This window comes from Phoxinus phoxinus (genome assembly GCF_949152265.1).
Source record: "Phoxinus phoxinus genome assembly, chromosome: 12".
Classification (NCBI taxonomy): Eukaryota; Metazoa; Chordata; class Actinopteri; order Cypriniformes; family Leuciscidae; genus Phoxinus; species Phoxinus phoxinus.
In genome coordinates this window covers 24890010-24900632 of record NC_136887.1, presented here as the reverse complement: position 1 = coordinate 24900632, position 10623 = coordinate 24890010, and positions in this window count along the sequence as shown.

Sequence of the window (10623 nt, the reverse complement as noted above, 5' to 3'; positions counted from 1 at the left end):
AGCCGAGACTTGAACTTGTGTCACCTAAAAATCATCAGCTCTTAAAGTCAGTGCATTGACCACTAGGCTGTGGAGGCCTTATTATTTTCAGCACTTTGATAGATATTAGAAGATCCTCCTTGTGTAAGAAATACAGGGGGAAAGGATTCCGACGGCTGTTTTTTTGCCGTCGGATTCTGTTCCCCCTGTAAAAAAAGCAGCTGTCGGAATCCGTTCCCCCACTCCCATTATGATAGTTGTTGATGTAGTGGCTTAAAAAATCTATATTTTATTTTGTGTGGGATGGAGCTTACCTGGCACCAGTGTAAAATAAATATATTTTAGAGTTTTTGCCTTTTATTGTGATAGGAAAATATGGGATCAAAAAAAGTCATCGAGCCAGGACTTGAACTTGTTTCACCTAAAAATCATCAGCACTTAAGGTCAATGCATTGACCACTAGGCTGTGAGGGCCTAAAAAATTTCAGCACTTTGATAGATATTAGAAGATCCTCCTCTTGTAAGAAATAAAGGGGGAACGGATTCCGACGGCTGTTTTTTTGCCGTCGGATTCTGTTCCCCCTGTAAAAAAAAACAGCTGTCGGAATCCGTTCCCCCACTCCCATCATGAGAGGTGTTGATGTAATGGCTTAAAAAATGCATATTTTATTTTGTGTGGGGATCGAGCTTTCCTGGCACCAGTGTAAAATAAATATATTTTAGAGTTTTTGCCTTTTATTGTGATAGGAAAATATTGGCATCAAAAAAAGTCCACAAGCCGGGACTTGAAATTGTGTCACCTAAAAATCATCAGCTCTTAAAGTCAGTGCATTGACCACTAGGCTGTGGAGGACTAATCATTTTCAGCACTTTGATAGATATTAGAAGATCCTCCTTGTGTAAGAAATACAGGGGGAACGGAACGGATTCCGACGGCTGTTTTTTTGCCGTCGGATTCTGTTCCCCCTGTAAAAAAAGCGGCTGTCGGAATCCGTTCCCCCACTCCCATCATGAGAGGTGTTGATGTAGTGGCCTAAAAAAAGCTTATTTTATTTTGTGTGGGATCGAGCTTACCTGGCACCAGTGTAAAATATATATATTTTAGAGTTTTTGCCTTTTATTGTGATAGGAAAATATGGGATCAAAAAAAGTCCACAAGCCGGGACTTGAACTTGTGTCACCTAAAAATCAGCAGTTCTTAAAGTCAGTGCATTGACCACTAGGCTGTGGAGGCCTTATTATTTTCACCACTTTGATAGATATTAGAAGATCCTCCTTGTGTAAGAAATACAGGGGGAACGGATTCCGACGGCTGTTTTTTTGCCGTCGGATTCTGTTCCCCCTGTAAAAAAAGCAGCTGTCGGAATCCGTTCCCCCACTCCCATTATGATAGTTGTTGATGTAGTGGCTTAAAAAAATCTATATTTTATTTTGTGTGGGATGGAGCTTACCTGGCACCAGTGTAAAATAAATATATTTTAGAGTTTTTGCCTTTTATTGTGATAGGAAAATATGGGATCAAAAAAAGTCATCGAGCCAGGACTTGAACTTGTTTCACCTAAAAATCATCAGCTTTTAAAGTCAGTGCATTGACCACTAGGCTGTGGGGGCCTAATAATTTTCAGCACTTTGATAGATATTAGAAGATCCTCCTCGTGTAAGAAATACAGGGGGAACGGATTCCGACGGCTGTTTTTTTGCCGTCGGATTCTGTTCCCCCTGTAAAAAAAACAGCTGTCGGAATCCGTTCCCCCACTCCCATCATGAGAGGTGTTGATGTAATGGCTTAAAAAATGCATATTTTATTTTGTGTGGGGATCGAGCTTTCCTGGCACATGTGTAAAATAAATATATTTTAGAGTTTTTGCCTTTTATTGTGATAGGAAAATATGGGATCAAAAAAAGTCCACAAGCCGGGACTTGAACTTGTTTCACCTAAAAATCATTAGCTCTGAAAGTCATTGCATTGACCACTAGGCTGTGGAGGCCTAAATATTTTCAGCACTTTGATAGATATTAGAAGATCCTCCTTGTGTAAGAAATAAAGGGGGAACGGATTCCGACGGCTGTTTTTTTGCCGTCGGATTCTGTTCCCCCTGTAAAAAAAAACAGCTGTCGGAATCCGTTCCCCCACTCCCATCATGAGAGGTGTTGATGTAGTGGCTTAAAAAAAGCTTATTTTATTTTGTGTGGGATGGAGCTTACCTGGCACCAGTGTAAAATAAATATATTTAAGAGTTTTTGCCTTTTATTGTGATAGGAAAATATGGGATCAAAAAAAGTCCACAAGCCGGGACTTGAACTTGTGTCACCTAAAAATCACCAGCTCTGAAAGTCAGTGCATTGACCACTAGGCTGTGGATGCCTACTTTTTTCAGCACTTTGATAGATATTAGAAGATCCTCCTTGTGTAAGAAATACAGGGGGAACGGATTCCGACGGCTGTTTTTTTGCCGTCGGATTCTGTTCCCCCTGTAAAAAAAGCGGCTGTCGGAATCCGTTCCCCCACTCCCATCATGAGAGGTGTTGATGTAGTGGCCTAAAAAAAGCTTATTTTATTTTGTGTGGGATGGAGCTTACCTGGCACCAGTGTAAAATATATATATTTTAGAGTTTTTGCCTTTTATTATGATAGGAAAATATGGGATCAAAAAAAGTCCACAAGCCGGGACTTGAACTTGTGTCACCTAAAAATCAGCAGTTCTTAAAGTCAGTGCATTGACCACTAGGCTGTGGAGGCCTTATTATTTTCACCACTTTGATAGATATTAGAAGATCCTCCTTGTGTAAGAAATACAGGGGGAACGGATTCCGACGGCTGTTTTTTTGCCGTCGGATTCTGTTCCCCCTGTAAAAAAAGCAGCTGTCGGAATCCGTTCCCCCACTCCCATTTCGATAGTTGTTGATGTAGTGGCTTAAAAAAATCTATATTTTATTTTGTGTGGGATGGAGCTTACCTGGCACCAGTGTAAAATAAATATATTTTAGAGTTTTTGCCTTTTATTGTGATAGGAAAATATGGGATCAAAAAAAGTCATCGAGCCAGGACTTGAACTTGTTTCACCTAAAAATCATCAGCACTTAAAGTCAGTGCATTGACCACTAGGCTGTGGGGGCCTAATAATTTTCAGCACTTTGATAGATATTAGAAGATCCTCCTCGTGTAAGAAATACAGGGGGAACGGATTCCGACGGCTGTTTTTTGCCGTCGGATTCTGTTCCCCCTGTAAAAAAAGCAGCTGTCGGAATCCGTTCCCCCACTCCCATCATGAGAGGTGTTGATGTAATGGCTTAAAAAATGCATATTTTATTTTGTGTGGGGATCGAGCTTTCCTGGCACCAGTGTAAAATAAATATATTTTAGAGTTTTTGCCTTTTATTGTGATAGGAAAATATGGCATCAAAAAAAGTCCACAAGCCGGGACTTGAACTTGTGTCACCTAAAAATCATCAGCTCTTAAAGTCAGTGCATTGACCACTAGGCTGTGGAGGCCTTATTATTTTCAGCACTTTGATAGATATTAGAAGATCCTCCTTGTGTAAGAAATACAGGGGGAACGGATTCCGACGGCTGTTTTTTTGCCGTCGGATTCTGTTCCCCCTGTAAAAAAAGCGGCTGTCGGAATCCGTTCCCCCACTCCCATCATGAGAGGTGTTGATGTAGTGGCCTAAAAAAAGCTTATTTTATTTTGTGTGGGATGGAGCTTACCTGGCACCAGTGTAAAATATATATATTTTAGAGTTTTTGCCTTTTATTGTGATAGGAAAATATGGGATCAAAAAAAGTCCACAAGCCGGGACTTGAACTTGTGTCACCTAAAAATCAGCAGTTCTTAAAGTCAGTGCATTGACCACTAGGCTGTGGAGGCCTTATTATTTTCACCACTTTGATAGATATTAGAAGATCCTCCTTGTGTAAGAAATACAGGGGGAACGGATTCCGACGGCTGTTTTTTTGCCGTCGGATTCTGTTCCCCCTGTAAAAAAAGCAGCTGTCGGAATCCGTTCCCCCACTCCCATTATGATAGTTGTTGATGTAGTGGCTTAAAAAATCTATATTTTATTTTGTGTGGGATGGAGCTTACCTGGCACCAGTGTAAAATAAATATATTTTAGAGTTTTTGCCTTTTATTGTGATAGGAAAATATGGGATCAAAAAAAGTCATCGAGCCAGGACTTGAACTTGTTTCACCTAAAAATCATCAGCTCTTAAAGTCAATGCATTGACCACTAGGCTGTGGGGGCCTAATAATTTTCAGCACTTTGATAGATATTAGAAGATCCTCCTTGTGTAAGAAATACAGGGGGAACGGATTCCGACGGCTGTTTTTTTGCCGTCGGATTCTGTTCCCCCTGTAAAAAAAGCAGCTGTCGGAATCCGTTCCCCCACTCCCATCATGAGAAGTGTTGATGTAGTGGCTTAAAAAATGCATATTTTATTTTGTGTGGGACCGAGCTTTCCTGGCATCAGTGTAAAATATATATATTTTTTAGAGTTTTTGCCTTTTATTGTGATAGGAAAATATGGCATCAAAAAAAGTCCACAAGCCGGGACTTGAACTTGTTTCACCTAAAAATCATCAGCTCTGAAAGTCAGTGCACTGACCATAGGCTGTGGAGGCCTAAATATTTTCAGCACTTTGATAGATATTAGAAGATCCTCCTTGTGTAAGAAATAAAGGGGGAACGGATTCCGACGGCTGTTTTTTTGCCGTCGGATTCTGTTCCCCCTGTAAAAAAAAACAGCTGTCAGAATCCGTTCCCCCACTCCCATCATGAGAGGTGTTGATGTAGTGGCCTAAAAAAAGCTTATTTTATTTTGTGTGGGATGGAGCTTACCTGGCACCAGTGTAAAATATATATATTTTAGAGTTTTTGCCTTTTATTGTGATAGGAAAATATGGGATCAAAAAAAGTCATCGAGCCAGGACTTGAACTTGTTTCACCTAAAAATCATCAGCTCTTAAAGTCAGTGCATTGACCACTAGGCTGTGGGGGCCTAATAATTTTCAGCACTTTGATAGATATTAGAAGATCCTCCTTGTGTAAGAAATACAGGGGGAACGGATTCCGACGGCTGTTTTTTTGCCGTCGGATTCTGTTCCCCCTGTAAAAAAAGCAGCTGTCGGAATCCGTTCCCCCACTCCCATCATGAGAAGTGTTGATGTAGTGGCTTAAAAAATTCATATTTTATTTTGTGTGGGGATCGAGCTTACCTGGCACCAGTGTAAAATAAATATATTTTAGAGTTTTTGTCTTTTATTGTGATAGGAAAATATGGGATCAAAAAAAGTCAGCGAGCCTGGACTTGAACTTGTTTGACCTAAAAATCATCCATTCTTAAAGTCAGTGCATTGACCACTAGGCTGTGGAGGACTAATCATTTTCAGCACTTTGATAGATATTAGAAGATCCTCCTTGTGTAAGAAATACAGGGGGAACGGAACGGATTCCGACGGCTGTTTTTTTGCCGTCGGATTCTGTTCCCCCTGTAAAAAAAGCGGCTGTCGGAATCCGTTCCCCCACTCCCATCATGAGAGGTGTTGATGTAGTGGCCTAAAAAAAGCTTATTTTATTTTGTGTGGGATCGAGCTTACCTGGCACCAGTGTAAAATATATATATTTTAGAGTTTTTGCCTTTTATTGTGATAGGAAAATATGGGATCAAAAAAAGTCCACAAGCCGGGACTTGAACTTGTGTCACCTAAAAATCAGCAGTTCTTAAAGTCAGTGCATTGACCACTAGGCTGTGGAGGCCTTATTATTTTCACCACTTTGATAGATATTAGAAGATCCTCCTTGTGTAAGAAATACAGGGGGAACGGATTCCGACGGCTGTTTTTTTGCCGTCGGATTCTGTTCCCCCTGTAAAAAAAGCAGCTGTCGGAATCCGTTCCCCCACTCCCATTATGATAGTTGTTGATGTAGTGGCTTAAAAAAATCTATATTTTATTTTGTGTGGGATGGAGCTTACCTGGCACCAGTGTAAAATAAATATATTTTAGAGTTTTTGCCTTTTATTGTGATAGGAAAATATGGGATCAAAAAAAGTCATCGAGCCAGGACTTGAACTTGTTTCACCTAAAAATCATCAGCTTTTAAAGTCAGTGCATTGACCACTAGGCTGTGGGGGCCTAATAATTTTCAGCACTTTGATAGATATTAGAAGATCCTCCTCGTGTAAGAAATACAGGGGGAACGGATTCCGACGGCTGTTTTTTTGCCGTCGGATTCTGTTCCCCCTGTAAAAAAAACAGCTGTCGGAATCCGTTCCCCCACTCCCATCATGAGAGGTGTTGATGTAATGGCTTAAAAAATGCATATTTTATTTTGTGTGGGGATCGAGCTTTCCTGGCACATGTGTAAAATAAATATATTTTAGAGTTTTTGCCTTTTATTGTGATAGGAAAATATGGGATCAAAAAAAGTCCACAAGCCGGGACTTGAACTTGTTTCACCTAAAAATCATTAGCTCTGAAAGTCATTGCATTGACCACTAGGCTGTGGAGGCCTAAATATTTTCAGCACTTTGATAGATATTAGAAGATCCTCCTTGTGTAAGAAATAAAGGGGGAACGGATTCCGACGGCTGTTTTTTTGCCGTCGGATTCTGTTCCCCCTGTAAAAAAAAACAGCTGTCGGAATCCGTTCCCCCACTCCCATCATGAGAGGTGTTGATGTAGTGGCTTAAAAAAAGCTTATTTTATTTTGTGTGGGATGGAGCTTACCTGGCACCAGTGTAAAATAAATATATTTAAGAGTTTTTGCCTTTTATTGTGATAGGAAAATATGGGATCAAAAAAAGTCCACAAGCCGGGACTTGAACTTGTGTCACCTAAAAATCACCAGCTCTGAAAGTCAGTGCATTGACCACTAGGCTGTGGATGCCTACTTTTTTCAGCACTTTGATAGATATTAGAAGATCCTCCTTGTGTAAGAAATACAGGGGGAACGGATTCCGACGGCTGTTTTTTTGCCGTCGGATTCTGTTCCCCCTGTAAAAAAAGCGGCTGTCGGAATCCGTTCCCCCACTCCCATCATGAGAGGTGTTGATGTAGTGGCCTAAAAAAAGCTTATTTTATTTTGTGTGGGATGGAGCTTACCTGGCACCAGTGTAAAATATATATATTTTAGAGTTTTTGCCTTTTATTATGATAGGAAAATATGGGATCAAAAAAAGTCCACAAGCCGGGACTTGAACTTGTGTCACCTAAAAATCAGCAGTTCTTAAAGTCAGTGCATTGACCACTAGGCTGTGGAGGCCTTATTATTTTCACCACTTTGATAGATATTAGAAGATCCTCCTTGTGTAAGAAATACAGGGGGAACGGATTCCGACGGCTGTTTTTTTGCCGTCGGATTCTGTTCCCCCTGTAAAAAAAGCAGCTGTCGGAATCCGTTCCCCCACTCCCATCATGAGAAGTGTTGATGTAGTGGCTTAAAAAATGCATATTTTATTTTGTGTGGGACCGAGCTTTCCTGGCATCAGTGTAAAATATATATATTTTTTAGAGTTTTTGCCTTTTATTGTGATAGGAAAATATGGCATCAAAAAAAGTCCACAAGCCGGGACTTGAACTTGTTTCACCTAAAAATCATCAGCTCTGAAAGTCAGTGCATTGACCACTAGGCTGTGGAGGCCTAAATATTTTCAGCACTTTGATAGATATTAGAAGATCCTCCTTGTGTAAGAAATAAAGGGGGAACGGATTCCGACGGCTGTTTTTTTGCCGTCGGATTCTGTTCCCCCTGTAAAAAAAAACAGCTGTCAGAATCCGTTCCCCCACTCCCATCATGAGAGGTGTTGATGTAGTGGCCTAAAAAAAGCTTATTTTATTTTGTGTGGGATGGAGCTTACCTGGCACCAGTGTAAAATATATATATTTTAGAGTTTTTGCCTTTTATTGTGATAGGAAAATATGGGATCAAAAAAAGTCATCGAGCCAGGACTTGAACTTGTTTCACCTAAAAATCATCAGCTCTTAAAGTCAGTGCATTGACCACTAGGCTGTGGGGGCCTAATAATTTTCAGCACTTTGATAGATATTAGAAGATCCTCCTCGTGTAAGAAATACAGGGGGAACGGATTCCGACGGCTGTTTTTTTGCCGTCGGATTCTGTTCCCCCTGTAAAAAAAACAGCTGTCGGAATCCGTTCCCCCACTCCCATCATGAGAGGTGTTGATGTAATGGCTTAAAAAATGCATATTTTATTTTGTGTGGGGATCAAGCTTTCCTGGCACATGTGTAAAATAAATATATTTTAGAGTTTTTGCCTTTTATTGTGATAGGAAAATATGGGATCAAAAAAAGTCCACAAGCCGGGACTTGAACTTGTTTCACCTAAAAATCATTAGCTCTGAAAATCATTGCATTGACCACTAGGCTGTGGAGGCCTAAATATTTTCAGCACTTTGATAGATATTAGAAGATCCTCCTTGTGTAAGAAATAAAGGGGGAACGGATTCCGACGGCTGTTTTTTTGCCGTCGGATTCTGTTCCCCCTGTAAAAAAAAACAGCTGTCGGAATCCGTTCCCCCACTCCCATCATGAGAGGTGTTGATGTAGTGGCTTAAAAAAAGCTTATTTTATTTTGTGTGGGATGGAGCTTACCTGGCACCAGTGTAAAATAAATATATTTAAGAGTTTTTGCCTTTTATTGTGATAGGAAAATATGGGATCAAAAAAAGTCCACAAGCCGGGACTTGAACTTGTGTCACCTAAAAATCATCAGCTCTGAAAGTCAGTGCATTGACCACTAGGCTGTGGAGGCCTACTTTTTTCAGCACTTTGATAGATATTAGAAGATCCTCCTTGTGTAAGAAATACAGGGGGAACGGATTCCGACGGCTGTTTTTTTGCCGTCGGATTCTGTTCCCCCTGTAAAAAAAGCAGCTGTCGGAATCCGTTCCCCCACTCCCATTATGATAGTTGTTGATGTAGTGGCTTAAAAAAATCTATATTTTATTTTGTGTGGGATGGAGCTTACCTGGCACCAGTGTAAAATAAATATATTTTAGAGTTTTTGCCTTTTATTGTGATAGGAAAATATGGGATCAAAAAAAGTCATCGAGCCAGGACTTGAACTTGTTTCACCTAAAAATCATCAGCTCTTAAAGTCAGTGCATTGACCACTAGGCTGTGGGGGCCTAATAATTTTCAGCACTTTGATAGATATTAGAAGATCCTCCTTGTGTAAGAAATACAGGGGGAACGGATTCCGACGGCTGTTTTTTTGCCGTCGGATTCTGTTCCCCCTGTAAAAAAAGCGGCTGTCGGAATCCGTTCCCCCACTCCCATCATGAGAGGTGTTGATGTAGTGGCCTAAAAAAAGCTTATTTTATTTTGTGTGGGATGGAGCTTACCTGGCACCAGTGTAAAATATATATATTTTAGAGTTTTTGCCTTTTATTGTGATAGGAAAATATGGGATCAAAAAAAGTCCACAAGCCGGGACTTGAACTTGTGTCACCTAAAAATCAGCAGTTCTTAAAGTCAGTGCATTGACCACTAGGCTGTGGAGGCCTTATTATTTTCACCACTTTGATAGATATTAGAAGATCCTCCTTGTGTAAGAAATACAGGGGGAACGGATTCCGACGGCTGTTTTTTTGCCGTCGGATTCAGTTCCCCCTGTAAAAAAAGCAGCTGTCGGAATCCGTTCCCCCACTCCCATTTCGATAGTTGTTGATGTAGTGGCTTAAAAAAATCTATATTTTATTTTGTGTGGGATGGAGCTTACCTGGCACCAGTGTAAAATAAATATATTTTAGAGTTTTTGCCTTTTATTGTGATAGGAAAATATGGGATCAAAAAAAGTCATCGAGCCAGGACTTGAACTTGTTTCACCTAAAAATCATCAGCACTTAAAGTCAGTGCATTGACCACTAGGCTGTGGGGGCCTAATAATTTTCAGCACTTTGATAGATATTAGAAGATCCTCCTCGTGTAAGAAATACAGGGGGAACGGATTCCGACGGCTGTTTTTTTGCCGTCGGATTCTGTTCCCCCTGTAAAAAAAGCAGCTGTCGGAATCCGTTCCCCCACTCCCATCATGAGAGGTGTTGATGTAATGGCTTAAAAAATGCATATTTTATTTTGTGTGGGGATCGAGCTTTCCTGGCACCAGTGTAAAATAAATATATTTTAGAGTTTTTGCCTTTTATTGTGATAGGAAAATATGGCATTAAAAAAAGTCCACAAGCCGGGACTTGAACTTGTGTCACCTAAAAATCAGCAGTTCTTAAAGTCAGTGCATTGACCACTAGGCTGTGGAGGCCTTATTATTTTCACCACTTTGATAGATATTAGAAGATCCTCCTTGTGTAAGAAATACAGGGGGAACGGATTCCGACGGCTGTTTTTTTGCCGTCGGATTCTGTTCCCCCTGTAAAAAAAGCAGCTGTCGGAATCCGTTCCCCCACTCCCATTATGATAGTTGTTGATGTAGTGGCTTAAAAAATCTATATTTTATTTTGTGTGGGATGGAGCTTACCTGGCACCAGTGTAAAATAAATATATTTTAGAGTTTTTGCCTTTTATTGTGATAGGAAAATATGGGATCAAAAAAAGTCATCGAGCCAGGACTTGAACTTGTTTCACCTAAAAATCATCAGCTCTTAAAGTCAATGCATTGACCACTAGG